General features: G+C 37.3%; 1 long non-coding RNA gene across 1 annotated transcript; it reads right to left on the reverse strand.

The window, feature by feature from the left end:
- Positions 1 to 674: 674 nt before the first annotated feature.
- Positions 675 to 4077, reverse strand: LOC129428096 (uncharacterized). The gene is made up of 4 exons (XR_012359978.1): positions 3709 to 4077; positions 2919 to 2951; positions 2651 to 2798; positions 675 to 1055 (listed from the first exon to the last, which is right to left on the reverse strand). It is a non-coding gene; the product is annotated as an uncharacterized lncRNA (long non-coding RNA).
- Between the last annotated feature and the right edge of the window lie 1599 nt (positions 4078 to 5676).

The following is a 5676-nucleotide window of genomic DNA, read 5'->3' on the forward strand; positions in this document are numbered from 1 at the left end:
ATTTCATTATGTCTCTGGCACCAGAATAATCACCCATAATTATCCAAATGTTATTTATTTCTTTTTTAAATACAAAATACATTTGCATTGGCATAAAAGGCAAAGAGTTTTGTACAAATGTTTAGTGATATTTAGGCAAACCACTGCTTTCAGATCATCAATTCATTTAAATCATTACACATTAATTCATTAACAGTCAATAACTATTACAACAATCAGCACATGCAGTACATACAAAGGGGCAATTTCCTAGACAGGTTGTAGATTAAGCCATGACTAGGCTCTAGTTATATTAGAATATTTTTTTCAAAAAAAGTTTACAAACAAACCTACCTTACAAAAACAACACTGGAGTACATCTTGAGGCAAAACAATGGCACTGATATATGTCAAGATATGTCAGTGCAATATGTTTTCAAATTAAGGCATTGCAAAAGTCTGGGACTAGGAAAAGCCCCATCTGTAAAACTGACCCAAATGTTTAAAATAGTTACTATCACAGTAGATTTAGAAGTGCTAAAACACAAACACTACATTCCAAAGAGACATGCAAAACAGTAAGTACTATTATTTTTTTTACAAACTGGAAAATATAAATCCTCCAGAAATTCAGAGCTACATCATTTGTATAAACTGATAATCAAAGATTCAACAACAACAAAATACAACAACCATTTCCAAAATCAACTCTGAGCAGCAAACTGTTAATGTTTTAATAAGAGAAAACACTTAAAACAGATAAATAAAAAGAACCATAAATGAGCAGCACAGTCTTTCTGATCCTTTCACTGAAAGAAACTGTTCGTTAAAGTTACGCTCAATGCAGTTCCATTAAAATCTTTTGGATTTCCTCAAAAATAAAGTGGAGATCAGGATAGGTCAGGTTTAAGGAATACATCAGCTCAAACAACATGGCACGATGTTGCAACACCTTCATGCCTTCCAGGACTATACAAAGATCCTCTTCTTCATCACAAGAAGCATGTTGTTTGAGAGCACAAATCCCAACAGTGGTGTCTTCAAATGACCACACTGATGCTGACTTCATCCATGCCCTGTAAAAAACAGACCAATTTAGTTAAAGAAACAGAAAAAAAAGTTACTGTTACAATAAAACTAGGGCTGTGTATCGCCAACAATTTCCCGATACGATACGTATCCCGATACAAGGGCCCCGATACGATGCGCATCACGATACAAGACTATTTTGAATTAGAATTTACTAACATTATAATTATTATCTGTTTATTGTACATTGCATTAGCAGTGTTTTAACAGTTGTGGTTTGCCATTCATTTATTAGCTTCTGGGGTAACTCATAGAAATACTTAAAATCCCAGAGTTAGCACTTAACTTATGTTTTTTTAAAGCAGTTTTACAAAGATGGTGCCTTACTCTAGGCATTATATTTGTCTCTCTTTATTCTATATCTATGAATATATCTATAAACATGCAGTCAGACTTAATACTATTTAATAGAAATCAGATTATTAATGTGACAGCTATAGTTTGAAGTAGCTCTGTAGCTCTTCTCTAGACGTACACTTTTCACATGCAAATCTTTGTCGTGTTTCTTCTCAAATGCGTTAGTAGTGTTTTGTAAGAGAGTGGCTTATAAAGCCCTTTGCAGTAGTATAGTCCAAGATATCTGCACTTTCATAATGAACTCATTGATTTAAAATATGCGCGTGCGAGAGAGAGAGAGCGCGCGAGTACGCGGTTCGCTATGCAGACACGTGCGCCAGCGAGACAAACACGCAAAGTGAAAGTATACCCCGCTACCTTTAACTCTACGTAGCCTACTCCGCAGGATACATGCGTCCTTTCTATATGGATCTTGGATCAACAGCGATTGGTCATTTTACTTTCAAAAGTGCATCCGAATCGATACGGAATGTGCTGTATCGATGCATGCATCGTCAGATGTCCATGACGATGTATCCTCGTATCGATATTTTGAACACAGCACTAAATAAAACTGTCATTGGAAATTAGTACAATGCAAACAAATATAAATGTAAGTATGCAGACCCATGTGCATTGCCACAGCATGTTACAATTGGTTACAAATGTATGGGTTACAAAGCAAGGCAGCTGCACTGTCCACTGCTCTGGGTGTGTGTGTGTGTGTGTGTGTGTGTGTGTTCACTACACTGGAATGAGTTAAATAAAGAGGCCACATTTCAAGTGTGTGCTACCATACCTGACAATCACAGCAAAAGTGAATTCTCTCATTTTCTCACTCTCATGTTGTTACAGACCTGTATAAATGTCTTTGTTCTGATGAACACGAAGGAAGACATTTATTTTGAGGAATGTTTGCAACCAAACTGTTCATGAGCCCCATTCACTTCCATAGTATTATATTTCCCCACTATGGAAGTGAATGGGGCTTATGATTGGTTTGGGTACAAAACATTCCTCAAAATATCTTCCTTAGTGTTCATCAGAACAAAGACATTTATAAAGGTTTGTAACAACATGATAGGGAGTAAGTGATGAGAATTTCTTTTTGGGTGAACTACCCCTTTAAATCTTCCCAGGTGTTTTAATGACCCTCGTGCCAAAAGATGTAACTAAAACATGCTACATTTTCTGTACTTCCAACAAGGTTTACACATTTTGATGTCTATGAATCTATATTACTTACTTCTGTCATTTGATCATTGATTGTTCCAAGTCTTTTTGCTAGCTGTCCTCCTTTCTGATAGAAGAGTTTCATCAGGTTTTTGGATTGGAGGTCCAGGTGACACGCAGGAACATTAGACAGTAGTGATTCTTTTAAATTCAGCATTTATCTGAAAACAGATTAACCAACCATTGTATATTTGAGTACTGCGAGTCAAAGAATAATACATTAGTTACAAAAATAAGATTTAGCTCCTAACAGCAGTAAAACAGTGATAGGAATTACTTACCAATGCTTTTGAGTGTGTGCAAGGATGATGGACCTATAAGAGGAAATATTCAGAGGTGAAATCTAACAAAACCTCAAATGATGAAGGTCACACATACACAGAGCAATAATGAAATAAGTATTATATCTGTCATAGGACGCAATTTTGGACAAAATGAGATCTTAAAACAACAAGGTTCTCTTCTGAAAACGTCAGCTTTAAGGTGTGGCACTTCAAAGCGGTTTTTTTTCAGTTGATATAGCAGACGTCACGCGAGACATTTAAAAAAGCTTTTTCTGATAGAATCAAGTGTTGCTCGTGGCGTAGCGAAGTCATGAATAACTGACGCGGGTCTGATAATCTGATTAAGCAGACAGTTTGTTTAATACGCAATGTCATTATTAATGTAGTCAATTGATATCATCTGGTAAATTATTTACATGGATAACGTTAACGTACTCTGGACATTATAACGTTTGGTTAGCGTTTTATTTGTCCTGAACCGTTTCCATAGAACAGCTGAGAAAAAGTGCCTCAAAAGTCAACTCAAAGCTGACAGTTTTCAACTCGGATAAAACAACTAAACGTGAAATAACGTTAAACAGCTGACATTTTTAAAACGCTGTTTTTCTTTATGAGCCTTACATTTACTGACTGACTGACTGACTGTAACGTTAACTTACTCCACCAACCTCCTCCAAACTAATTTTTACTACAAGTCATTGCAATGACTACATATTGTAAAAAAAACTGTCTATCTAGTGAAGATGTATCACGTATAAAGTGAACATAAATAAATAATAGAACTTACTTTAATAACGCGGTGTCCGTCTGAGAGAGTTCTTCTGACTGACTGCTGCTGAGTCTTCATTTTGGCGCCCAAAACAAACGATGTTTATTCTTCTTTTATGGCAGTTGACGTCCTTTTCATTGAGCGTTACTGCCCCCTGCTGCTCAGGAGGTGCCGTTTTTTGTGCAAACTCAATTTTTATGCTTTAACTATTCAATTCAATCAATTTTAATCAATGTGAGAATAATGTGTTCATTTTACATTCAAACAAAACATTTTCATCCTAATCAATTAAATTATGTTTACACAAGGAATATAAATATTTTGTGTTACATATACATGTTTATTTTATTTAAATTCAAAGACCCACCAAGTCCATTTTTTTCAGTGTACAATAATTTAAAAACACCTTTTACTGACATACCTCAACATATATAAGTGCTATTGTTTTGTCACAAGATGTGCACCAGTCTTGTTTTTTGTAGGGTGGTTTGTAAAAGCTAAAATGTCCTAATATAAATAAGGCCTAAACCTGTAAACCCTGTCCGAGAAACTGCTTCAATGTGTTGAGCTGGCACAAAGGTACATATCGCTGCTGAGAAACAACCATCTTTGTCAGCTTTACACAGGGTTGATATTGCATGCATTACACAGTCGCCAAGCACTTTATCAGTACATACACCATCAGCTTCCAGATATACGCTTGGGATCAGCTCCTGATGACTCTGATAAAGCTGCGTCTTAATTTTTTGCAGGGTGGTCTTGCTGAAAAGTTAGCTGTTTCTTAGTCCATAGTTATTTTTATAAACCTTTAAATGTGACCTGATTTTACCTGTTGTAAAGTTACATTAAACCTTCATATGTGATCAGATGTCATGCAGATATATTAAAGGAATAGTCTACTCATTTTCAATATTGAAATATGATGTTGCCTTGGCTGGGAATTGTTGATGCATCCCTCTATCATCTGTGTGCGTGCACGTAAGCGCTGGAGCGCGCTGCGACGCTTCGATAGCGTTTGGCTTGGCCCCATTCATTCAATGCTACCATTTAGAGATAAAGTTAGAAGTGACCAAACACATCAGCGTTTTTCCTATTTGGGACGAGTAGTTATACGAGCAAGTTTGGTGGTACAAAATAAAACGTAGTGCTTTTCTAAGCGGATTTAAAAGAGGAACTATATTGTATGGTGTAAGAGCACTTTTGGGAGTGCTTCGACTCGCCTGAAAAGTCCGTTCCCCTTCTCCCTCTCATAATGGGACATAGATATGTACACTAGATGTCGCCTTGGCTACGCCAGTTCATTGGACCGAATGCGTCAAACAGAGCCGCCATCTTGAAACAGGGGAATCCCGCATCAGCGTCATTGTAGGCAATGGTGTAACGGAAATAAAATCACCACAAATCGTCATGAACGTGATTTTCTTTGTTTTCTTTTGGTTCGTTTTAACAGTCAGACATGTATTTAGCATTTAGTACAGGAAAAAATAAAAGTTTTGATTTTATGAAAATTTACTTTTTCTTACTGTAATGCATAGTGCTAGTAGCCCTTTCACCCATGCGCAGCACAAAAGTCCGGCATCGTTCATGAATTCGAAGTACAGGCGGAGATAGCAGCTTTACTTAGATACTTCCTATGACAAGACCCCTGTTCTAAGATGGCGGCGGTTTTGACGCATGCTCAGAGCCCCAAGGCGACATCTAGTGTATATATCTATGATAATGGGAGAGGGAGGGTGTTACTGCGCCGAGTCGAAGTACTCCCAAAAGTGCTCTTACACCATACAATATAGTTCCTCTTTTAAATCCGCTTAGAAAAGCACTACGTTTTATTTTGTACCACCAAACCTGCTCGCACAACCACTCGTCTCAAATAGGAAAAACGCTGATGTGTCCGGTCACCTCCAACTCCATCTCCAAATGGCACCATTGAACGAATGGGGCCAAGCCAAATGCCATCGAAGCGTCGCAGCGCGCCCCAGCGCCCAC

Source organism: Misgurnus anguillicaudatus, chromosome 21, assembly GCF_027580225.2.
Source record: "Misgurnus anguillicaudatus chromosome 21, ASM2758022v2, whole genome shotgun sequence".
In the NCBI taxonomy this organism is placed as follows: Eukaryota; Metazoa; Chordata; class Actinopteri; order Cypriniformes; family Cobitidae; genus Misgurnus; species Misgurnus anguillicaudatus.